Source organism: Pithys albifrons, chromosome 2, assembly GCF_047495875.1.
Source record: "Pithys albifrons albifrons isolate INPA30051 chromosome 2, PitAlb_v1, whole genome shotgun sequence".
Classification (NCBI taxonomy): Eukaryota; Metazoa; Chordata; class Aves; order Passeriformes; family Thamnophilidae; genus Pithys; species Pithys albifrons.
Genome location: NC_092459.1, coordinates 39,344,055 through 39,371,527, shown reverse-complemented (window position 1 = coordinate 39,371,527; position 27,473 = coordinate 39,344,055). Strand labels below are relative to the sequence as shown.

At 34.3% G+C, this 27,473-nt stretch overlaps 1 long non-coding RNA gene across 2 annotated transcripts in view; it reads right to left on the bottom strand.

The window, feature by feature from the left end:
- LOC139668791 (uncharacterized) overlaps nucleotides 1–27,473 on the bottom strand; it is a 208,455-nt gene that overhangs the window by 119,936 nt on the left and 61,046 nt on the right. For both annotated transcript variants that reach the window (XR_011697124.1, XR_011697125.1), the window contains exons 3-4: nucleotides 25,698–25,741; nucleotides 19,059–19,148 (exon numbers count right to left, since the gene is read on the bottom strand). This is a non-coding gene — a long non-coding RNA (uncharacterized lncRNA). The remainder of the gene's footprint in view (nucleotides 1–19,058; nucleotides 19,149–25,697; nucleotides 25,742–27,473) is intronic.

Below are 27,473 nucleotides of genomic sequence, written 5' to 3'. Positions count from 1 at the left end.
AAGGAACTCTGATAAAGAGCTATTAATCTCCTCTTTGCTACCTACCCATCTTCCTGCTCCCCTGCAAAATCCAGCCAGAGAATCTTTGTAAACTGTCTGGTGACCAAGATGTGACTCTTCAGCCTTCATAATCTTTTAGCTGCCAATCTAGACCCCTGCTGCCTCTTGAGTAATACCAAAAGAAGTAGCTCATGAGGTTCACGCCTGTATGTCCCCCTTTTGCTGTCCTTAGCTCTAGAGCTACCTTGCTGTAATTTTCCAGATAAAATAAAACCAAAAATAAATTAAATAGTATTTTAATTAAATCACCATCAAAATATAACAATAATATAACTAAACATTTTCGAACAAATTTAGTAACTTATATAGTCCTCATGAGATGTAGTACCAAGTTATGTTGTCAAAATTATTTTTAATGATAAAAAAGAACTGTACAGGAGAAATACTCTTTTCCTCGATTTCTCCTAAATCACTCTCACCAAATATTTTCTACAAAGACTCATACAGAACGTGCAGGAATAGCTTACTGGGTTCAAAAAACTACTGATATTCAACTTTTCAATCCTTTGGGACAAATACACATGAATCCAGAAAGATATTTTGGAAATTTTGCCATATTCCAATTAAATTCCTTTTAAATGTTTTTAAAATCACACTGAAATCTCTCCTTCACTTTCTGTGTTGCACACAAAACCAGATATATTGGTCTCTACTTTCTAAACAACTTCTTTAATGGTGCTTTCATCTCTGGATACTGAAGAGAACACAACTTATTAATTCCTTTAAAAATTTAGACAAAGAGATACTGTCTATGTTTGTCTCAACAACAGAAAAACTGGAAAACCGTTGTCTGTATGCCATGCTTATTTAGCTTATGAAATTGTCACGAAGTTTATGTACAACAGCAGTGGATAGTCCCTTGTTTTTGTAAATGATGCATCTTCTAAGAATGGAAAGCACAAAACTCAACTCGTCAAAAACCTGTGCTGTCTGACCTCTGAGGCTTAAATGCCTCTATCTTTTCCTCTAAGGTTAAGAATTCAACTACTTTCTTCTAACTGTTCAATGTAATGCTGACCCTCTCCAGGAATCCTTGGTATCACAATCACTCATGAAGCAATCATGCCAATGCATTACAAAATCGATGTTTTCCATATGCAATATCAGAGGCTTTTTCTTTTCAGCATATTTAAAAATAGCTGGTAAATGACTAGTCATTTTGCAAGGGTTGATAACATTTTCAGTTTTAAATAGACTACATGAATTAGGCAAGAAATGCAAAGAATATATAGCGAGTTAAAATGTACTGAAATAAGAGAACTTTAGGTGAACTGCTTAATCACTGATGGTGCTATATACTTTTTTGTTCTCTCCAGGAAAAAATGTATTTCCCCAGAAAATTAGCAGAAAGCCCAAAATCAAAGTACTGAATCAATACCTCTGATTTTAGAACCACAATTTCTACATTTGCAGATTTCACTCAAAAAATCTAGTTGCATCTACTAACCTTTTAGAAGTTATCCAATCTCCAGGGGTTTTATCAACAGCCAGAGAAAAATGGTTACTCCTGAGTAGTTCACTGTTACTATATGTTGTTGATGATGCTCAAATGTTTAAGCAAACCATTTCTTTGTCAGCTCTTGACAAAGTAGCTAACTGTAAGACATAGTGCCATAAATATAACCTCTGAATGGATTGGAATGAAATCCCTTCGTGAGAAACAGTATCCTCTAGATTATACAAAAAATCAGCCACAAGATCTGCCCTATGACACCTACAGTCTAACCATATTTTCACTGGGGGAGGGGTTTTATTACTATTTTGTTCTAGCACTTGGTTTGATGTGACTCAGATTTTAAGAATTTTATAACTCCTGTCTTTACATTTTGCTGTTACTATACCTGCTACTTAAAATTTCAAAATTCTTGCAATTGCCACTTTTATTCATACATTTTGCCACAAACAGATTTTATTTATATGTTTTATCTTGTAAAACTCTACTAGAGGCTTCAGTTTATGATCCATTCTCAAAATGAATATTGCATTTATGATCAGCTTACATTTGCTCTTGATGGAATGGCACATTGCTTGGGATATCTACAATACTAAAGATACAAGAAATTATAGAAATAAACTGGAAAAAAAAAGAAACATAGAAACATAGTTTTACATGAAAAAAACTGATTCTACTACTATTTTTTTCAGAAAGAAAGATTATTAAAATTATGCTTATTTTCATTAAGGAACAACACAAGAATTCACAGCAGTATTCATAACTGTGAGACTTACAATCTGAATAAAAACTTTGTGCAAAATTGTTACACACACTCCTCCCTCTCTCATCTTTCTCAAGCTCTACCCCTGCTCTGAGAGAAGCATCAACCCTAATGCAAATCCATACAGACCTGGAGTCACTCAAGTACACTTTACTCAAGAAGCTGGATGGAAGCCAACTATAGTCTGGAAGCAATTTAAGCACGTTCATACAGTGTTGAATGCAGATTTATAAGCCCTGCCTCTCAATGTTGATGTTCCCCACGATGTTCACTAGGGGCTTTGCTACTGTTATTTATTTGGAAGGCACTCAGATGCAATGGTGATGAGCTGCAATACAAAAACCTGTGAGAGAGAGTGACAGAGTGTGAGACAGAGATGAGAACGAGAATAAAGGCATTTTTATTACATTCATCTTGGTTTGAAATTCATAATCCTGAAATTCTCTGAACAATGGATTTAAACCAGACTCAGCAATTCAAGAGGAACAGATTTCTCACATGAGCCTCTTGGTGTGTGGTGCCAAAAGGTCAAAAACATTGAATACCATTTAAATGTGTAAGTTGAGACTCTGAACAGAAACCACATATCCTGAAGTGGTGTGAGAAATGACCAAGAGCTCTTTTAACACTAGTTTCTGTCACAAAGCAAATCTTCTCACCAATCTCATGATTATACTTTGCTATTCCACTAGTTAAAAATGTAAGACAGGAAGATACATCCTCTTACAGCCTGAATATTCTCTGTTCTGCTTTCAAGGGACCTTTACATGTCAGGCTTTGGACACCTAATTTTGTTCCCTTATTTTGGAATGTTACAAAAATGAGAAAAAAATCATAATAGTATATATTTTCTTCTAGCAAATGCTTTCTTAATCTATTTCTTTCACACACATATATAAGGAATATACTCCACATTTACACTGTTTTTCCATGTGCATAAAACTGCCACAAATAAAAATGAGTCACAGCTTATTCTTTGTATCAGATTAGAAAAAAGTTTTAAGCCTTTTTATGGAGTAAAAAAGTAGAACCAAATTTTATAATTTATGGTTCACAGGATGCAACGATTGACATTATATAGAAATTTAATCAGTCTTGCAGAGCTCACAGACATATCACAGTAGGAGGTTCTTTTGACATTTCATGGAGAACTAGGCAAGATGAGGTACAATATGTGTGCATATTTCAGTATCTTATGTATTTTCTTAAGCTTTTATCCTTTCAGGAGTCGCTGTCATTTTGAAGGAACCATTCCTTTAAAAATTTCTAAATACATGAAAGACAAGCTTTTGTTTTGAGCAAAATGGAGCTAGAAATACTTGCAGAGGGAGATATTTTTTTCCCTAATATGGACTTCACAAAACTGAGATGGTTCTTTAACACTTTTTCTATACTTCTTGAAATCTGTCAGGTATACAGCACCTGGCTGTAGTCACATAATCTGGCTGTAACCCTAATGTCATGTAGAGTTATGACTGGGGACATTTTGCTGCAAAGTCTATCAGGGATGTAGAATGAAAAAGTCAACTCAAAGCCATTGACTTACTCACCACAGGTACTTAATTTCTAAATTCAAGCAATTAAGAACACAGCCTGAAGAGGGGGCTATAAAACTATTATTTCCATTCTAGATTTTAATATTCTTATCTACAGCATGCTGTTTTATATAATGAACAGGGAGTGCTATAATTTTACTTCATTTAGCAGTATTCCATTATGGTTGATTGAAACAACTTTGCCTCTGAAACAAGTTTATATCAGAGTGCCCTAATTACACTTATGACTATTTAGTAAACCTACTTATACACTGTTATGATATTAGTGCTTGTTGGACGTAACATAGGATTATGGCTGTTTTTACAGAAATTCTCATCAGGAGTGTAGGCAGTTCATAAACATTTTGATAATGTTATCTGATACATTATTAAATGTTTTGTGCTTCTGTTATCAACTTGATAATCTTGTTCATTTTTCTCACCTTCCATCATTTTTTATCAGACCCCAAATTTGAGGGTTAAATATACAACCCACAGTATTCACTTTTTAAATGGAATCAAATTCCATCTTCACAGAGCTATCTATGGAAACAAAGATAAATATAAAACACTAGAAATAACTCAAAATTATATATCTGACCAGATAACATGCAATCAGCTTAATACAATGCTATCCAATATTATTAGGTGACATTTTTTCTTGACATTATGCAGTAGGAACAAGAATCATAGCCCTAACCGATTTTGAGTGGAGCTGGATGAAACATATTTTAAGATGTCTTTCCCAGTAAATACATGCAGCATTCATTTCTTTGTTTTACTTCAAATTAAACTATGTTGTTTACAATGGCATGTAGAAAAAGAGTAAAGAGTCCAGTTATGGTAAACTACTGATTAATGACTGAGGTTGAATTACCATAGACTGATGGCTGGCAGGAGAAGTTTTCATTCCTTTATGCTCTGTCCTCATCACATCATATTTTAAAGCTGTGGATATGAAGATAAATCCACACTTCTTTAATGGTTGGTTGCATTTTTCAAAAAGAGAAATAGCTGAGCAGCTACTCTTTAAGAGATTTTCCCATGTCTGGGGTAGAGACTGCATAGACAGATGAAACGGACAGGTGGGAGCAAGAGATGAAAAAAGTCATCCCAAATGAATATCCACCTCTATGAGACAGAAATCTGAGATAATAAACTGGTAGTAAAGTAGCATATAAAATTTCCTTATCCTATAACCTTCTGATCATTGAAGGCTCCTGTACAAAACTAAACGCAAAAATAGTTATGTGGTAAAAATCTGGTTAAAGTAATAGCAAAGACAGTTATTCTTGAGATTTCAAAAGTAAAGGTATTGATGCTTCCTTAAATTCATGGATTAGATAACTTTGTCATTTTATGTCCTGCCAAGCTTATTTGATTTTAGACAATCAAGAAAATTTCATTCTAAAACAAACCTCAAATATGGTCACTTTTGTTTTGTTTCAATATAATAAAAATTTATGGTAGCAAAAACTTAAATAAAAGGCATAGCAACTGTCATCATCTTAGAAGTCTAAAACCAAGACAGACCAATTTTCTTCAAACTAGTCTGTGCCATGATATCAACTAATTTCAATAGTTTTGTGTAGCCTATAAAAGTCCACCTATGACTTCTGTAAACAGTTTTAATATACCATTGTTAGACATGGGAAGTTGCAATTTGGGTTTACATGCCAGTATTCATCAGCAAAGCACAAAACTTCATCTGGAGAAATAGAGCATGAAATCACTTTCTCACCCTGCTTCTGTGCATCATACCTAACAACACTAAACTTAAAAAAACCCCACACCAATACTCTAGCGGTGTAAAAATAAGTTCTCAGATTATTTTCTCAACTCGAAATCAAATACAGAAGTACGCACTTTTCCGTTAGCAGCTAGAAATCTAAACCCTTCATTGCAATTACCTTTACTTTCTATTTTTTATAATTAAAAACAAAATCTGAAAGAACTTCTAAAAGTTAGACTTACAGTGCATATTTAAATCCTACACACCTACAAAAGCACAGTAAAAAAATAGAGACAAATTTCAATTGTCTCAGGATGCATAGTGACAAATATTGTTGAACATTAAAGACTTAATTGTCTAAAAATACTATCTGGAATCTGAAAAAAAGAGGGCTAAGCAAAACTAACAGTCCTACAAAATTCATTGCGAGTTCATGTAGGCTTCCAAAACAAGTGCACAATACTATTCCTATTTCTGTAACTTTAACACCAGCACAGCTTCTTCAAAGTAGACATCTTTCACTTCATCTAGAATCTTACTTATAGTGTAGCACAGCATAAGTGAGCAAATGATGAAAATGTGCTGTATATAATGCAGTATCTTGATTTATGAAAAGTTATTCATAAGACTTTTGGTTTAAGACATCAGACAAGTACAATAAAAAATGGAAAGTAATTTTTGGTACCAGCTTGCTTAAGCAAAAAGTATTTCAAGGGGGTTTTATTTGCCAACCTCCTGTTGCAACTGATAGTTCTCCATTTGCTGATCAGGCAAGATGCAGGTGTACGAAGAGAAAGACAATCTTAGTTTACTCCTTTATGTGAACATTACAATGTGTGGAAAAGTCACAGTTCAATCCTGTCTTGGTTCTGCTTCTTATTCAGGACTTCAGTTCGATTCTGTCTGTTTCATGGGAAAAAAAAAAAGAAAAAAGAAAAAAACAAAAACAAAACAGCAAACATCCCCCCTCCCCAAGAAAAAAACAAACCACAAAACAAACAAAAACCCAACCACACAAAAAACCCCAGTGATGACAAAACAAAACCAGTGAAGAAACCTAGCTAGTCAAAGAACTCTAGGTCACTTGAAGGAAGTCTAAATTCTCTGTAATATAGAAACCAATTAAAACTTTCTCCAATTCCAGGAAGTTTTTTCATGCAAAGAAAGAAAAAGTCTCAAACGAAGGCTCCTACCACCTTATTAGAAATTAGTACAATTAAAAGTATAACTATATATAAAAATATATTTACGTATTTGTACATATTATTTAAATATATTTATAAAAATATATAAAATTACTTTGTATAGGAGGAATAGAAACAAAAAAAGAAACTAAAATTTCTTCATTTGTAGCTCCTTACTCAGGCCTTCTTTGGCTAGCACAGTTGACTACGAGAAAGATTTATTAGTCAAATGTCAGCTCTGTTCTTGTCTACTGCTTTTTCTTCAAGCTTCCTCTGTTCTGTCTTTATCCTTTAATCCTTTGCTTCTTTTGTTTACTCCCTATACCCTTTTTTTTTGTCATTATTGAAGGAAAAAAAGAGGAAGTAGTTGTTAATCTCTACTCCATGTTTCCCTAAAGTAAGAGGAAAATGATTGTCAAAAAGGAATAGTGGCTGGATATTGTGGGTAGCTGGTAATTCTTGTTATCTGCTCCAGAGATGGAGCCATAATTGTGATTGCCTCTTGCCTGGAAGAAGGGTATAAAATTGTGGATCTTCCCTGATGTCTTTTTTATCCTTGAACAGACTGCTTTAGTCACCAAGGTTCTCAGGCTGGACCCATCCTGAATATTTAATTCATGTTTAAAGAGGGAAGCTCCCTCACAGGTGTAAACAGAGCTAACATTTTTGTGAGGATTTGAAAGTTAAGGTGTTCACACATTGCTACAAATCCCTAATGTAACCTGGAACTTGTAAATTTTGAATGAGATGAAAAGATAAACATAGGAGGAGTTAATAGGACAAAATTCAGGCTCTTTGCATTGGATCATTAAGCACAATTAGTTGCACCACCCTTGTTACAAGGCAATAAGAGTAAGCACTACAGATGTAATAAAAGGCAGTACATCACTGATACCCAATCTATATTCAGCTTACTACCACCTGTAAATGCAGGCAATATGTTTCTTTTAAAGAGGCTTGGAAAGTGGTTCCCAGGATACCTTTAGGGAACGTGTACTTTTTGAATTAATTAATCACTGGATGTCATCACTTCTCCACTCCACTGCATATGAAACAGCACTTCTCCGGCACTTGTAAATCTTAGTTAGGAGGTTCAAGTAAAATAGTTTAAGATTAATATAACTTTGGTGCAAGAGAGATTAGCAGGAGTTAATTCCAAATAAAAATGGGGAAAATATCAGTGTAGCTTTTACATTAAGGATAAATTTCCTTCAATATTTGCATTATTTTCATGCATATCACCTGAGAAGTTTTTTCCTTTTTTTTTTTTTCCTTTCAGTAATATATTGAATGAATGCTTGTTCGGGAGAAGTGGTCTTGACAGAGAAATACCACAGGAATAAAAGCATTTTAAGTTCTCTACCAATGTACTTTGGCCCTATGATCCTTACCAACACAGTGTTTTATAGTGAAGAAAGACAGTGGTTTTTTTTCCAAATATGGGTCTTTCTTTGTCATATGTACAAACAGAGGTAGGATACCAAAGCATGAATTTTCACTCGTGACCCTAAGGCAGAATGTGAACTGAGGTCTCCAGAGGGGAAAAGCTAATGCACTAACCTACTGCACCACCAAGTCCCCTTCACTTTCCAATTATCACAGAACCTCTCCTACTGCTGTGACATTCTCCTTGCCACATAGGTCAAAAAGTGAGTTACTGTCAAAAGCTGTCAGCTGGCTCAGGAATGCCACAGAATAAAATGACTGGTGCTTTTCCTGAGTATGGTTGCAGTACTACAGATTTACTCTCAGGCTTTTAATATTTGAAATCATGACTGTTTTTTTCATTCATACATCATATCAGATTTAGAGACATCTTGTAAGAGGGAAAAAAATCCGTGGTATCTCTTTTATAATAACATTCAGGTTTACAGTTACTATAAACCAAAGACCTCTACTCAAATACCTTTATTGCTAATGCATAAAATTATGTATGAGGGGTTTGGTTTTAAATATGTAGCCATATTATAAATGTGATTCAAATATATTTTTGCATTTTATTTTCTAGAACACATTTTAATTATGAAAAATTAAGCTGAACTCAGGAAAGCAACATACACTTAAAGATCAAAATGTCATGATATTTTTCTTCCTCCCTAACTTTCCTATATTCTAGAGATTATAAACTAGGTATCAAGTGATGCTCTTCAATGATTCATGAGAATAGTTTACTTGTACAAAATCCCTAACGTTTATGCCCTGATTAAAATAATATTTTCAAACTTAACACATTTACTTCAATGTTTAAAAGTCATTTTCCCTAATACTCTTTCAATAGTGTGAGATTTCTCTTCCTTGAAAGATTTAATAATTTAGTACTACAGATTAAACAACACTAAGTGGTTTCAACCTGTGAACCCTTTTTGCTCCCTTTTTAAGGTTATTGGCTTCATTTTGCCTCAAAGTGTCACACAAGCTTACTAAAGATGCTAAATATTTATGAAGTTCTTGGCCTCAATGGTATGAATAAGTGAGTACAAAATTATGTATTTAACAGATTAATCAAAGTCTCAATTTTATACCAACAGTTAGTTGCAGCTATTTTGGTCTCTAAAGACTTTCATTTATCCTAAACTTACAGGCATTTCCAGCTCCAGTTCAGGGGAAAAAAACCAAACAATAAAATCCAAATAAAAGAATTTACACAATTTAACTTTAGTACTTTAATACAATTGCTTATTCTGACTGTTTTGTAAATGAGGTCTGTAAGTCAGGATCCTGCACTAAAACTTTGCCTCCAACTTCAAAAAATTCCACGCAGGGCTCTGCCAGCAACATTGATTCTACTGCAGTGGTATCGGTGCTGTGTCATCACTGCCCTGTCAATCCTTTGCATTTGCTTCATGCAGACATAATCAATAGAACAAAAGTATATAGTATATATAAAACATTCACTTGTTCTTTCCCTAAATATTTGTTCAAAACCAAACTCTGTAAATTTTCTGGGTACTGATCATAAAGACATTTTACAATTTTATATCTGTTCTTCAGACAACAGCTAACTAATGAATGATTACTAAAACAAAACATCTAGGGGTATTACAGAACCATAGAAGGGAGTGGGTTTGAAGGGATCTCAAAGATCATCTAGTTCCAACTCCCCTGCTATGGAACACTTTCTACCACACCAGGTTGCTTGAAGCACCATCCAACTTGGATGCCTATGAATTTTTATATCATTAAAAATCATGATATATCACTTTTTTACAGACTTACTAAAAAAATTCTAATTAAAAGGTTTCAATACTGAAACTGATATAAAATTTTTCCTTTCTTCAGAGAATATATTCTTCAAAAATTGAGACTTAAACAAGCCTCTGAACAAAAGAAACAAGATCATAGTTTATCATTACTATCAGAGAATTAAAAAAAAGGCAGTCAAATTCATATACTTAAAATATAATTCAGTACAATTCTTGAGCAAGATCTCAGGATTTAGTTGTCCTTTACCATAATTGCTCTTGAACTAAATGATTCTTACATTATTTAATAGCTTTCCCTTACACTCTGTATAACTTTCAGCCATTTACTTTTATTTAATGGTCTCAGGTTATGTAATGTTGATACATCAATCTTTAAATTATGGTATTTTGAAGGATACTTTAATTTTATGTATTACATGTTGTTTACAATCAAGACCACTCCAAAACTTATTCACAATAGAAAGAAAAGGAATAATTACATAGACTAAAATATCATAGCAAAAACCTCAGATGCAATTTCCCTAAAAAGAATTTAAAAATCCACCACTTTTTGCTTTAAAATATCTAATGCTAATGTTTTGGTCTGAAAAATTATGCTGTTATTAGCAAGTACTACATAGTAAAATGACTTCTTAAAGAAGCTCCAAAAGGTACATTTTTTTAAATAAGCTGAAATATGTAGATAATATGTTGTTTTGATTGCCTATAATATTTAGCCTTCATCAGCTGCAGAGAGATTTTCTGTGATTTAAAACCCTAGAATTTCAGCTAACAACATTCAGTTTCTCTGGAAGAAGAAAAACATTTTAAAATAGCAATTACTACTATAATTGCAAATAGCTGAAAGTTTTTGAATTTTTGAGAGTCTGATTCTAGGCTTGATTTGCAACATCATTCTTGATTGCATTCCTCTGTAAACCTTCTGTTGACATTCAGGGTTTGTTGTGGGGTTTTTGTTTGGTCGGATGGTTTTTGTTTAGTTTTGTTTGGTTTTTTTTTTACTACCAGCATCAGTAGAAACTGTCATCTAAAAATTGGGAAAGGGTAGGTGAAGAGAATCAGGAAGGATGAAGATCAAGAATGAATAATGAATAGGTCATCTTCTTTCAAAATCCTTGTGGAATATATTCCCAAAGGCTCTTCTAAGCAGATTGTATAAAGAAGTTACTCTACCAAATATTCCTAGTTGGAATGAAAATATCAATAATTGCCGTAATAGATTCCTTTTAATTATTTATTTCATTTTACTTCAGAGATTAAAGTAGAAAACAACTAGATTATCAGCTCCGCCTCCCTCCTGTCTCCTTCTAAGTCAAAGGAAGGCAGTTCTTCTTCAGGCTGAATAGTCAGAGTCTTAAATTCATACTGCATATCCATACAGAACCCTCCCTCAATGAAGTTTTTGGAAAATCTAATTGCTTGATACCATCGATTGCATTGATAAGAACCACAGTAATTCCAATTAGCAGAGGGAGATCTGTGAAAGGTTTCACATTATTTTGAAAGAGCTTTGGTATCACTAGTGGCATGCAGTTTGGAAAACCCTTTCAGATTTGATATTTGTACTTTTTACTTCTCAGAGAGGGTAACTATTGGTGAAGTACTGTATGACAATTTAGCAAGAACAACTATCTATTCTCAGAACTCATAATACAGATTACAAAATAATATCAATTGACTTATAGAGTACATGCTATATTTTACAATATTTCAGTATTTAATAGCCATGAAGATAATGAGGAAAATAATAGAATGACTAAGGGCATGTCAAAGACAAAGATGAAAATGCTTTGAGATGCACAGTCTGATGAGTCATATTTCTTAACTGGTTAAAATCCAAAAAAATTTCCCTTCAGTCTCCATTTTAAATTCTAATTTTTTAAGCACATTCACATTTTTATATATTTGCTCTTCAGACATTGCAGAATTTTCTAAAGGAATGAGCATCTTTCCGAAGTTTCAGTGTCAATTTCCTGTTTATTTTCCTTTTTCTTTTGTAAAGTTTCATGGGAGTACAATTCAAATGTTGAGGACTTGTAAGTTGCATGTGACAGACTGAAAATCAGCTGTTTGTTTACCCTTATCTGCAAGGACAAGGACATACAATTTTTTAAGTCTGCATTTGTAAATTTGAAAAAAGTTTTGCTCTCAGTAATATTTTGTAACTTCATATAGTATATGTCCAAAAACCACAAGTAAGAAAAGAGAAGGAAACAGAGAATATCCCACCTGTTCTGAAAGTAAGGCCATTATGAGCCAGATATGGTAATTATTTTCTTCAGGGTTATGAAATTTACTGAGCATATGGCAATTCACATTTACTTAATTACATGTAGATTTAATTAATTGGTAAGTTTACCCTACATTTACTAACATTTGCTCTTCTTAAAAAAAATCAACATGTTAACATTGGAGCACAATAGAAATATGTATTTTGATAGGAGAAAACATATTAAAAATCCAAGTTATGGGTGCTTCTTACTACTATACATATCTCTAAGAATTCAAAGAAGCAGCCTAAAAGACCTAAATAGTTTACCAGCTGGTGGTGGATGTTTGTGGAGGGCCTTTCATGGATTAGATATTTTCTAAACTATTGCACTTTAATATCTGAAAATAGTTATTTTTAAACTGGACAGATACAAAATGCCCAGAATGTGGGCTCTTAGTGGAGTGTGCTGCCCCTCATCAATTTATTTTGTTAGAAATAACAGATATTTCACCAAAAGGTTGGGGAAAAAAGACCATTAAAAACATCTAAATTGACTGGAGTTATAAAAATGTGGCAAATTTTCCTATAAAAAGAGTTTATTTATTTGTTTCAATTTCATCAAATTTATGAAACAGGCATAACACCCACCACTGGAGGCTTTGAGGTTTGAGTCAGACAAGGGAGAAGACTGATAAGAAGCAGACCCTGAAGGGGTGGGACATTGCTTTTATCAGGCCAATGTGTCCCCTTTCACAACTGGCTCAGGTGCAAAACCCCCCTCCCGCCCTGGGGAAGGTACTGGGATGTTCACATTCACACAGGACATTCACTCAGAGGCCTGAAGGTATTCCTCTCTTCTGATGAGGCATAAACAGCTCAACTACACTGATGTGAGAGGCATCTGCCATGTCCTAGAAGGTATCATAAACCATCAAAGACCACCAAAGTACCCCCAGACTCACTTCTGGGGCCTTCCACCAGAGGACTGTGTATGATCCACAGTGTTGTAAAAGCACATAACACCGGGTCCAGGGGATGTACCTGGGTGTTGTACCCAAACCTAAGGATAAATTAACCCACTAAACTTTTGTTTTGTGGCCTTCCCTCACCCCCAAGGGATCAAGACTGCAACCATCACTTTGACAAACATATAAATATATATATGTGATTTTAAACAATGAAAATTTAGTGTTGTTTCACTTGACTCCACCTCAAGGGATCTAATAAAATAACCCGAGTTACCTTCACATTCAGGGGTGGGTTGTAACAACTACTTGCCCTGTTTTGTTTCTTTTTAATCAAAGAGGAAATAATAATGAAGTAATTTTTTTCCCAAGGAACATTTCCAGTGAGTCTCAAATAAGATTTTCCTATGCTTTTCTCATTCATAAAAAGCTTATAAAGCATACTGCAATCATACATTAGTTGCTTCTTTTAGTTCCCTACATCTATCTAGTTTTCAAAGTTTTCCTCTTTTGTTTTTATAATTTTATATAGGTTTCTTTTAGTTTATATGAATATACAGTATCTAGTAAAATAGGGTCCAGATGGTACTGAAATTTTCATACTAGATAATAAAAAGAGCAATAACACCAGGAACATGAGAGAGCCCTCAGTCCAAACTGCTAATTCCTGTTTTCCTTGAAAAAGGTGCACTGTATCACCTTTAATAATATGAGAGATGCATTCCATTAGTAAATACCCACTGTAGACAACTACACACAATCAATTCACCAACTGATTACAAAACTGGCAATTTTCTGATTCCTTTACCTGCAAACCAAACCAGTGGCACAGTCCTCTCGGACTGTCTTCACGAAGATCTTTGCAATACCTCGCATGTGCAGTAAGGTAACTGAAATCCTTTACATTTAATAACATCCAATCTGCCTGTCAAATCAAAGTATTGTCTCCATGATAAGTAATAAAGACAGATTGAACACACGGTGAGTCAGCAGTAATAACTGATCTCTTGAATACTTTGTGCCCTGCTATGAACCTTGTGCTTCAAATGAGCATATCCCAACTGCACTTCAGAAAGCTCAGGCACAGTCACTTCGAAGCTCACTGATGTCAATATAGTCATGCTATAAGAAAGACTAATTCACATGCAATTCCTCAGAATTCCAAACCAATACACTTTATTAATGTGATTAAATCACATGCTTTGCAATGCAAATGTGTAGGTGAATTTCTATTTAGGTTAATAATTGTTAGGATGCATCACAGACTTTCCTTCAAATATTCCATATAGGAAACATTCATGTCTTCTTTTGAGGTTCCCAAAAAACTTCCTTCTGTTTTCATGATGGAAATTGTTATTCTATTTTAAAATCTCTTCTATGTGATATCACACAATAATGTCATTTGTAATTTTCTTCTATAAATTGCATGTCTTCTCAGACATGAATGTGAAAGACATAGAAATCAGTATTTTTTTTTATTTCTGAGCTGTTTCTTTCCATCATAGAAGGAGAAAGATACACTGTTAGCCAGAAATCAACATTAAAAACAGTTTAAATGTAAAACCTGTAGGAAGAAAAAAGCTTACTGGCAGGTTTCTTAAAAAAAAGATCTTCCAAGGTCAATTATTTCTTGATTGGTCTTTACCACAGGTTCTGAACTTTCCCTGCATATTTACTCCTGTTCTTCCCAGACAAAATTGATCAGCGTAATTTTTTATAGATAAGAATAAGATCAACTTTAAAAATGCTGTGAAATCAAGAGGAGTTTGTACTGGAACACAGTGCAGTGTGGCTTTCTTTCAGCAGCATTAAAAATCAAATTGGAAAATTTGTTTTTCTACTGAAATAACAAAACAGACATCCAGTCTCATCTCTATCACCTCCATTGTGCACAGCAGACCATTCAAAGTAAAGCAGTCAAGATTGTTCTAACGATAAATAAAGAAGTAATTTAAAATGATAATTTATATCAACAATCATATTTAGAAAGATGATGACGTAGACTGAGATTTACAAACCAAGTGAGGCATCTGAAGTGGGACTTTGGTCAAATACTGTTATGTAAATGGCAAGACAGAAAAAGACATACAGAAACCAATAAACTTTTATCACAAATACTCTTAAGTTGCCTAGCATCCTGCTTTTGCACATATCCAGAACTACACATCAGTCAAGGTTGAGGACTTTGATACCTAAACTTGACTGAAATTTTCAGACTAAAACGTTCCCTGATGTATCTTCACTGCAGCACACAAGTTCCCTTACCATGCATTACAGAAGGAACTTTGGCATCTGATCTGTGATGGATTCCCACTCAAGTTCTCCATTCAAAGTTCTCAAACTTTGAGTATCCAACGTGAAGACTCACATAGGTTTAATTCTTTTACAGCTCCAACTCCTTGAATAAACTCTTACACACACATATGCAAAACAACCCCAAAAGCTTTCAACAGAGTAACCATGGCGGATTCTCCTTAATGCAGCAAAATGTAAGTTATAGCATTGGCATTTCACTCATTAATACCAGCCATTAATTTCTAGATGAGTTTATTGTTATGCTATTATCACCATATCCTATATTCATAGACAATAAAAATAGCATTTAGGTGTAATGGGAATGCCATATTTACAGGATATGAATTAAAAAAAAAGGTACTGCTGACAGAATTACCCAACACTTACCATCTCAAAAGGCACTGGCATACATATGTAAACAAGTTCAAAAAGATTCCACACTGCTAATATGAAACAGTGTCTCCTACTGTGATGAAAGGAGACATGCCCAACATATTAAAGTTATGCTGAACAAAGAAAGATTTTAGGAAAAGACCAAATTGTTATAAAAGTACGATCCTAATAGCTCCAATGACTAACAAGGAGAGTAATACATCTTGATATTTAAGTGCACCTTTAATCTGATAATGAAAAAAATACATAAGAAGAAGGAATTGGTGTCATAATTATCCCAAGTCAAACAATCAAGATTTTCAAAATCTTCTTAAGTCATTTCACAATAGTCAAATCTGCAACTTGGTGTGTGTACCCCTGCCATACAAACAAATAACTTCAGTTCTTTGATGAATTAAAGTCTGATGTAAATACTAATAAGCACTGTGGTTAAGGAGAGATGTTGAAAGACAAACTGACAGTGTACATCAAACAAACATCGCAACGAAACAATTCAGGGATAGACAAAAATAATTTTAGATTTCAAAATATCATTCTAGCTAAATAAAGAAAAAAATCCAAACAAAAAAAACCCCCATAAAACAAACAAAAAAAATCACCACCTGATTTGATTTACTCAATAAATGATGAAAAATTCATGTGCGTATAATCAGTAATTCTAAAACACTTCAAATGCTTTTATATTCATTTTGCAATTTTTAGTAAAAATTAACTAGCAATTATTACAAAAAGCTTTTTTTAAGCTACAAAAATTTCACTTTTCAAAATTTGAATTATCTAATTCTAAAATTGTCAAGAATTCATTTTCAAGCTAAATTAGGGATCTCCTACTATTGACTCATACTAATGCTACTCCTAATTTCAAAGCATGAATTATTTCTGTTGGAAACTAATTTGATGGAGAATTCCAAATCAAGTTCTACCATCAGCTCTTCTGAAGCTGAGAATAAATTTAAATTGCAAAGCTCAATGTGTTAATATAATCTTTCCTTAAAAAGTTATTCATTTTTGTTAAAAAAAAAGAAAAATACTAAGCCATAAAGCTATTAATAATATTTTTCAATTGAAAAAATACTTGTTTCGTGGCATTATTTTTTCCTTTTTTTTCCTGTTTCAATTTAGCAAAAAAAAAAAAAATTACAAAAAAAATCTGTATATTTACCAGCTCTGTAGAAATTCTATATCTGGTAATTTGTGCACACTCAACCTGTTCAAAGCATCCAGCTCAAATTTTCCAACTTATAAAGATATTTGACTTTTTTGGCTCTGCTTTTTGTATTCTCTGAAGCATTGCAGGCTTTTAGAGTACAGACAAAAGTGGAGAATATGCTCATTATTAAATATCCTAAGGATTACATATCATAATATCTATAAAATATAAGCTAAATAGTAAGAAATTTTACCACAAACTAGCATCTAAACAGCTGTTCAAGAAGTTCAAATAGTTGGAGTAGCATGACACATTGGAAACAGCTGTCTTCTCTCTCATCTCGCTTTCTTGGAGTTTGTGTTATTATTACTATTATACATTTCCAGGATTGCACAGCTGATCTGACAGCCATAGCTGACTCCTGGTTTTGCCTCAGCAAAACTATGGCACCCATGAGTAACCTTCTTTCCCAGTTCCCTGCAAGGATCCATTTCTGGTCCCTGGTGACACCAGTGGTGGCCTCGCTGTCTTGGTGTCTGACTGTTAAGCAGCACATGCTGCTCAAGCAGCTGCTCCTGTTTCCTCAGGGAAACTTCAGGAGGAGTACATTGATTCAGCTAATTCATTTTTACAATACCAAATGATTTTAATGGAGGAAAGATTTGTCATGATATGCATGCTCTGCCTGTTTGGGGAACGGATTAAAGCCCCATTATCACAAATAGACGACTTCCAAGAAATTTTTTTAAACAGCATTACCCAAATTCACTGTTCAGAAAGTGTGGATGGCAAGGCTTTCCCTTTGCACAAGCAATGATTTCATTACACTATCACTAACAGCTTTGTTTTCATATGAACAAGAAAAGAAGACATTTGGAGGTTTAGAATACTAATTGCAGGAAGACTAAACCAGCAGCTTTCTTTTAATAATGTAACTGATATGCTTGATGAAATACCCATCCGGATTTCAGCAATGTATTTTCCTTCAACATCACATGCGAAAAGGTTAGTTAAAGCTGAAAACACATAGATAAGCAGTGAAATTGAAAGGTGGTAAGGACTGGTTAGAGAACAGATGGCAATAAGCTGTTCTGAAAGTTAAAACATCAGGCTGAAAGACAGTTAGTAATTAAGAAGCAAATTTTGGCATAAGAATAATTTATACATTGAGAATGAAAAAAATAAGATTGGAAGTTTCTAAAAGAAAATCCAAGAGAAGATTTTTATCAGAAAAAGCAAAAACTTCTAAGATAGAATTTGCTAACTTTATGATGCTAATATGAGGAACTTGGAGACCAAAAAGGTCCCTGTTGGTCTCGGACTTCAAAGTTTCTCACCCCTTATACTCTTTTACCAAATTTGATTCTCTTAACCATCTGTGTATCACCACATTCTGTATGTAGCCCATGCTTTCTTAAGCTCTGTTTATCTCCTAAATTATCTGATTTGAACTACTCCAAGTAACATTCCTAGGATTTGACACTCACGATCCATGTAATAAGGTCCCTTACCCTCAAAACCCCATTTAAGACATTTTCAGTGAAAAAGTAATCAATGCATTTCTTCACTACCTCCAGCCTAACTGTTGTGCTTTTTCTCCTCATTCTTTTAAGTTACGTTTCTCAATTCTTCTTCATTTCCTCCCACTTTGCTGGGTTTTTTTCTTAATACTCATTAACACTTGTTAACACTGTTTTCCTTAGCAAATATGAGGAATGCCAATAGCAATGATTCATTCTTTTGCATACATTACCTGCCAGATTCACAGTTCAACTTTGCTTTAAGAATATCAGCACTACAGATTTGGGGGAAACTAAATAAATCAGAACTATATTTAAGCCCTTCTACTTTGTCCTCACCAGCTTGAAAAAAAACAAAAAGGCACTAAAAATGTAGAGTACCACAAAATTAGGGGGTAAATATTCTGGTATTGGTCTCTCCATTTATATATTCTGGGTTTATCTGAAGTTTATCTTGCTTATTTCTGGACTTACTGTATATAAGTAAGACATGTATAATCAACCCTTAAACCAAATGTCTTTCCTGCTCTGTGGGCAGGTGTTCTGCAGGCAGCTGTTCAGAATGTGAACTAAAAATTAAAAAATATCCTTACCTTTTAGGTGGATCGGTGATAAGCTTTGCTCTGCTGGAAATCACTCTCATATACATCATGCACAAGCCCTACAGGCTAAGAGACCAGCACCTAATAAAAAATTCAAAGTCACTGCACGTAATGGGTAATGAAGTGCTGGTTCTAGGCAGCAGCACAGGAACTTCAGGTGTTTACTTAATATTCACTAAGCATATTCCTAAATAGTCCATGCACATTTTAAAAATTTCCTTCACATAATGCTGCACTATTTTAGATCCTATAAAAGACACTTGTTCAATAATATTCACTAAGTAGCTGGGCCTGGGGAAAAGGTAGCATTTGCACAGAAGAATTAGAAAGACATTTAGTAGAAAATGACATATCTTTGAATACAGCATTCCAGATCACTATAAGAACTTAGGCAAAGCAAGGTAATGTTTATATTACTTATATTTCATTTCCAAAAAAGATTTTGAATTATTAATTTAAACATATTTAAAGCCTACATAGCACAGACAGGAACACACAAAGATGTTAACATGCAATGATCATATACATACATTACAAAATGTAGTGTAGTTAGTGAGCTTTTGAAATAGCAAAAATAACACATGAATCAAATAAAACATACCTCTTGTTTTTAACAACTAATATTGTTTTTCTTTGTATATTTCTAGAGTCACTTAGTTTTCACAAAATTTTGCCACCCAGCTGTTATTTACTGTAAATAACTGAATAAGTCAGTGCAGAAAAATTGAAATACAAGTGAAGAAACAAGTACAATTATATAATAAGAAAACGACAATATGAAAGAAATTAGGCTGTATTGAGACTCCCATTTCTCAAGAACAACAAAATCTGAATGTATGGCTCAAAATATAAAAGGCCTTTAAAATGGTCATTCACTTCTACACAAACATACATTAGTTTGGTGGGTAGAAAGAGAGTCCACAGATGTCTTTATATAAACTACCATCCTGAAAAAAATATTTCAAAATATTGAAAAATAATATATAAAAATGTAGGCTGAATCTGTCCTTCTAACTCCATGAGGACAGTCTCCTCCTCAGTCAGAAAGCCTCTAAGTCCACTTATCAGCTTATGAACAGTGCGGCAGAACAAAGCCTTAAAATATCTCTAGAACAATGTACTTTACACACCTTTCTTCATAATACATACTAAAATGTAAGAAGACTTTTGCCTAATTTTATTCCCCTCACAGTAAAATTAAAGAGATCCAGGAGATACCCATGTCCTCCCAAAACACAGTGAAACTTCTCATGGTTTTCTTGCCTTCTTCTATAAGCAATAAATTTAAGGAAATGCACAAATGTGTGTGTATGTGTGTGTGTGTGTGTGTGTCCGTGTGGATGTATCTGAGTGAATCTCAAGGGGGAGAAAACATCATAGCAAAGGAAGACAAAAGTACAATTGATCTGGTCTAAAAATATTTGGACAACAGAAGGACTGTTCTTAAATTCTTGGATTATTTTCCAATGTCCAGTACTAATCCTCACTTATTCTCAAGAAAGAGTGAAATAAGTGCCTATTTTCTTGAGAGGTAGAACCTTGAAAGACAGGAAATTACCATTCTGATGCAAGATCATAATACCACAAACTCTGAAAACTTGATATGTAAGTTGAGTAACCATTTCAGGGACGTGGAACTTGAAAAATTGTTATATTTTTCCTTCTTACTAAGACATCTTTCAGTGCAAAGAAAAACCTCACACACAGTGAAGATTCATACAGAAGAAATGCCATACGGGAGAAAAATGGAAGAAAATGCAACATCTCCATCAATAAGCAAACATGGGCCAGGCACAAGAAATATAACCAAGCCAGTTCAAATACAGGTAGAGCACTATTGTAAGGCTATTTTTGCATGCCCGTTTAAATTCTGTAAGCCTCCATAAATGCAGTTATCATTACCATTGTTGCCTTATCATTCTCAGTGATTGCTCTCTTTCAGTCAAGTACAAAGGCAGGCTGAATATAAATGTTTTGTCATAAAACTGCTATTCAAACAATAAAAAGGGTTATAATAGTACTAAAAAAATCACCCCCAGGGCTGCAGCACAGTCTGGTAGTATGCATATTCAGGCAGCACAAAGCAGTTCTAGTCACATACTTCTACCCACAGGACCCTTCCACTGCATCTGTACTTAATATCAGCATGTTGCCAAAAATGATCCAGATATTATCAGGTAGTCAAGATATACAAAACATTTTTGAATCTCATTCAATAAAGGGAACACAGTTTAATGCTATTGTGAATTCGTGTTGAATTCAGGAAATATCAACAAATTTAGCTTGAGTCTTTAATTTTTAAAAAGAAAAATGCTTCAATTATGTTTTTTGCCTTTATCCAAAACTGCTTCTGTTGGTCCTAGGTCTAGCCATGTAGTGCCACCCAGGGGCCAACTGCAACATGCTTCAACAGTGCCATCTTGCCAAATGTACTCAAAAAAACATTATGCAATACATCCCAGACCATCTTCTGCACAGGCTTGAATATTCTTTTTAAAATGGTATTCTTTTTAAGAGGTTTCAGTATTCCAGGGGCTTTTGCTTTTTTTTTTTCCTTTGGTTTGGTTCGTTTTGTTTTTTTGCTAGCATAGAGACAAGAGAGGTAGGGTCAGGTCAGGCAAGGAAGGGTGCAAACATATGGAACATGCAAGGGACCACCGAAACAGACTAATTACTGCCATAGAGTGACTGGATGGTTATCTGATGAAGAAGGGAGGAGGGGGGGGGGGCGAAGGGGGGGGGGGGGGTTGGGGGGGGAAGGGAAGGAAAAAGAAAGAAAAGGAAAAAAAATAAAAACCCCCACAGGTAGAATTTAAAACAAAAGGTTTATCAGCACCAAAAGCCCACTGCCCAGGGTAAATGTGCTTCCTTGCAACAATAAAGACAAATAAAGTACTAAAAAAGGATAAAGCAGGAGATTACAGACCTAGCTGTGGTTTGATAAATGGCACTCTACTCCACTCTGCTTATTGTGTACTTCATACCTCGCTCTTGAATATGGAAGAGAATTTTATTAAAGATTTAGCCACGGTGGTGGTGGTGACTGGCTCACAGTAATTTTCCTACAAAGTAGTTTAATCTATCACAGGGCAGACAGTGCACCTTCTTACCATGTATCATATCTGTCTATTGAGTAAGTGCTATCCAAATCCAATTTCTTTTCATTTTTGGAACCCGTGATGCATATTCAAGATACATTTTCTTTTTGTCTGTGGCCTAAATTAGGTGCCGTATAAAGAAAAAAAATTAAAAAAAAAAAGAAGTAATAAAAAAGACTGGACTCTGGAGGCTACATGTCTCAGCAGGCATTTTCTTTTTTTCCTGAAGATTCACTACAGTATTAATGATGCAAAACAATGGGCGTGTATAGTTGGTAGTGACTGCACTCACGACACTGTAAGTGCACAGCCCCACCTTCAAATCCTGGCTCCAGCTCTTAGAGGTGAAACTTTAAAAATTGCTGCAATAAAGCCTCAACTTTCTTTTATATTTAAACACTTCTTTCCCATATTTAGTTAAAATAGTGATCAAAATCGTTGTGCTTTATTTTACTGAATGATCTGAGGCTGGAAAAATTGCTGGTTTAGGCAATCAAAAACAAGTCTAAGCACTTAGAAATTATCGAATGTTTTGGGGTTTTTCCCCCACTACCAAGCCTAAGATACAGCTTCTAACAGTTTCTTAATTTTAATTGTAAATGACCCTATATGATTCACCAGGAATCTGAGAAATTAAGTACTTCTAGTGTCTGATAATTTCTCAGTTCTGGTATGTATTTCCTCACAGTTTATTTTCCTCCAAGGCTTTTGGTTTAGCAACTGAGGGATTTTTCCATTTTCTTAGTTCTGTATGTTTGCTGAGCATGTTTGTCAAACTGAGAGAGAAATTCAAGAGATCAAATCCAAAACTGACTGTTACATCTGAAGACTTCTTTTCTGGAAACTAGTATTAATATAGAATATAGTAGTCCTCTAAGATCTGAGCAGGAAGCACATCAAAGCATAAAATATACAAGCAGTTCAACAAACATTCCAGGGGCAACTAAAGGTGATGGACTTGGTCCTTTGTGACCTGTATCCTCTGTGTATCACAGTCTCATTAATTCCCTTTGCTAAACCAGTACCTAGCATGCATTTCAAGGTGGTAATCAGAACATTTAGCCTAGTAACATGTTTGAATTAATGTCTGCTACAATATGGGTAATTATCAGATGTTAAATTTACTGTGCCAAGAGAAAATAAGCTTGATGCATAGGATGGTTCTTTTTACCTAGCATTCTTGGAAATCTGAGAGTTTCAGGCCAGAATTATCTTCAAATCTATTCCAGTTTTGGTCCCATGGAAGGGTCTTTTACAGGTTGTATCAGCAAGAACCTTTCTTCCAACTTGATCTTCTTTTTTGATATATGCAACAGGCTGAAATAGCTACCTCTAACATGTTTTTTCAATTGATATCCATGATATTGGGGGGTTTTTTGAACTTTTTAATCTCTGCCTTCTTATCACTGTGTTTTTCTTTCATAATTTAAGCATCACTATCCTAAATGCCTATAAACATAGTCCCATTCAGGTCTGAGACTTCAACAACAGCAGAGAGTACAAACAATAGTGTTCATGTATTTGGAACTAATGATTTTCATTAGTCTCTGCAAAAAGTGTGCAGAACTAACAATTTCAGTCCATATTTCACCTTAGACAAGGCTACTGAAAAAGCAAGTCAAGTTAGTGTGTGCTGAGTTTGCAGAGACCTTTACTTCCTAGAAGTTGTTTCCCAAGTATTCCCTAATCAGGTTCCTACCCCTTCAATGACAAGACTTAAACAAAGGATTGTTGAATTTTTAATTTTATCATGGGATTTCTTCCCAGATTCTATTACAGATCATAATTCTTTCTAGGGAACAATACACTGGTAACACACACTTTGAATGAAAGAGAACACAACATAACCTCCCTTTTTGATTATTTCAATTTTCCCCATAAAGCTAATATTACAGAATGTCATTATTTCTTTTGTTCAGACATAAATCACTCTGTGTCCTGTTTCTTCCAAATTGACAGTTTAGTTCTCTTTGACTGTACTGTCCACTACTGATCCTGTGAAGGGTATTCTCAGAGGTAGCACTCATGTAGTGATGTCCTGTGAGAGTCTGAAAATATCGAAATTTGAAAACTGAAAATCCAAGCAGTTCCATTCTTACAGTTTTTCCTCAAAAGGCAGACATTTTCCTGGAATTTTATCCTTGTGGAGGTTACAGTTGTGGTGATTCCTTTGGCCTCCTAATGCTATTCTGTATTTTATACAACACTGTAGATCCTCTATCATATCCACAACATCAGGGCACTGTGCACTCTCTCTGAGTATCTTCCTGGTCTTACTTTGCTCTTACTTAGCAAAATATATGACTTTTTAAATTTGGATTGGTCAGCAAGAGCTTTGCAAAGTCTGTTCAAGGTCCCACCAGGGTTTCAGAGAAAGGACTCAACTAGCTCCCCAATGTGCAATATTTAAATTTGCCATTAAATAACTCCCAAACACTTTTAGACTTTCATCTTTGCTTATAAAATGCTTAGAAAAAGCATCTGGTTTAAATTTATATGGAATTGAATACTCTCTGAATTTCTCTAATACAACTAGTCTTCTTAGGTGATTTAACTGAGAACAACTGAAAACATCAAGTGACTGTCATCCTATCAAAAGCAGTAACACTACCACTTAATGTCTTTATTCTGAGATATCTATTTCTTGCAGTTACTTACTGGAAGTGCTGTTTAAAACTGTTGTCGTACACATCTTCAGAGAATTTGTAATGAGTAGAGATTTAACAACTCTCGTTTTACATCAAGGGTATTTTCTCAGTTACTTGTGATATTTTATCTCATTTTACTTGTGGTATTACATTTTCCTGAGGAAAAATTCTGATCTTTGGAGCTCAACAGAGGCCTCTGTTGTTAGTATCTGAGTTGCAGTCATTCTCAACTACACACTACTAGGTACTGCACACTAATGACGTATAGTGTGTAGTAGAAGCCAAAAGCTTTCACAGTTACAGTTTCCCAGAGACAGGACCAAAACTACATGGACAATAGCAGAGGCAAGAGAGAAAAAAAAATCTTACACATTCACTGTAAGGATGCTGTACAGACTGGCAACTATCTATGCAAATGTGAGCAAAACTAGACTTAAATATCTGCTTACAAGAAATGTCACAGCAACAAGGAAGAAGGCTGCTCCATTTCTATGCTGGAAGAAGAAACCTAACTGAAGTATGCCACTAACCTGGGGAAGAAAATACTGGACATTTGAAGAAGATACTTTGAACATCAAAAGCAGCAAATGTAAGACACAAACTAAATAATTTAGCATTCTGATTTTCACATTAAAGTGGCCTATGCAATTACAAATATGAAAAAAAAAGAAACTGAGGAGAGAATAAGTCCAAGACTCTCTCAGGCCACTCCAAAAGTTTTGAAAATCTGCCACCGTTAATATAAGAAAAATTTAATTTGACATAAAAGAGATCTATCAACTTAGTGAAGAACTAATTTGTAGAAACAGAATTACAGGAATGTTGTAAGTCAGAAACACTGACAGAAAACATGAAGAAAAAAATGGCAATATGCCTTTACTCACCATCACAATCAGAATGTTATATTCATAAAAACTTGGGACAGTATCTGACCAGAAAATAAAAAAAAATTTAAAATTTTAAAAATTAGGAATCAACTACACAGTAAAGTCTTATTGCACTTTAGAGTAGCTTTCAAAATGAATTAAAAAAGTAGAAATGGCTACAGTGTGATAGCATGAACCTCCATATTGAGTGAGAAACACATATTTAGGATGCACTTGTGCTTTGTTGTCAAATGCCTTCTTTGATGAACTACAGCAGAATCACTGTCATTCCTAAGACAAATTAAAACTATATTTTATATTTCATGCAGAGGTTGGACTTTTCCTACAGACAGCTGTATAACCTTAGAATTTTAAGCTGCAGCTATTGCACACCCACACACCTCTGGCTTATTATACCTTCATTAGTTCGAGAAAAAGCCTTGCTTCAGCCAGACTGTGGACTTATCCCTAAGGCCAGATCATTCTTTGACAAAAGCAGGAAGCACTGTCCTGGAATATTACTTCAGGCTCACCATCATATTTTAGCAGGTAGATCATATTTCTAAGAAGATGGTTTTGCATTCTTTGAGATGACAAAAAAGCACCTCAGGTATTTACCTATTTAGTTTACCACTTAAAATTTTGAAACCTAGGTTTCTTTTGGGAGTTTTTCATTATAGAGTACTTACAACATCTCCTTCCTCTCTGTTTTGATACTGACTCTCAATTAGAACAGTATTTACTGCTCTCATTTTCAAAAATTGAGTCTGAAGAGTAAGTTACATGACTTCTTACTTGACAGAGGACAATACGAATTAGAGCAATAAGAAACTATATTCCAGTAAGAAGGTAAGACTTAAGGTAAAGGAATCTCAGTGTTACACATTAACAATCAAAGGTGATATAAATATGTTATTTTAATACAATCTAAAACTAACTACTTAACGTTAGTTCAAAATTCAGATTAAACATTGCAAAATACAATTATACTGAAATATGGACATACGGATGACATTTCAACATACAGCCAGGTTTTTGTCATCCATAATACAATCATGTGAAATATGTATTACAACCTTAAATAAGATAAAACTGATTTGACTATTTCATAAAGTATTTACAGGTAATAGACCAAGCCCTGTAGTTCTCCTAAAACAAAGCAGCTTTCTTGAAATCTAAGCAGCAGCACAGACATAGACTCTAACTGAGAAACTGACCAAGGAAAATTTTTCTTAGAGGTAAAAAAATTATCTTTTAATAATTTTTAATAATGAGAATATATGCTAATGTCTCTTAAATCTGTATTGATTTCCCATCTAAAGCAAAAAAAAAAAAACAAAAACAAAAACAAAAAACAAAAAGTGTGTCAGAGATCCAGCCTTGGTGAAAGGATCAATGGATATGCCAGACATGTCCAGAAAATTGGCTTCACACTCTCCTTTCCCTTCTCATCTGCTTCTGTCGAGATTTATATCCTGTCAACTCCAGAGCAAGAACTTACTTCTTTAGTCCCCTCTGCAATATTTGGTTCTTAGTCTGGACCAAAAACACCAAGACAAGCAAGGCATTCAGCATGTGACAGCTGAGCCAAGCGTGTTGCCTTCAGATAGGGAGGGTTCACAGTGTTCTCCAGCCTAGATATATCTAACTTTCCATAAATGCTTGCAGTGCTTAGTAACCGAAGGTTCAACATAATTAAAGAAATAAAAACCAGTTGTTAAGTATCACACACACCCTTCACACTCAGATGGTACTCAAATATTATGTAAAATACACATACTTGGTATTGTGTTT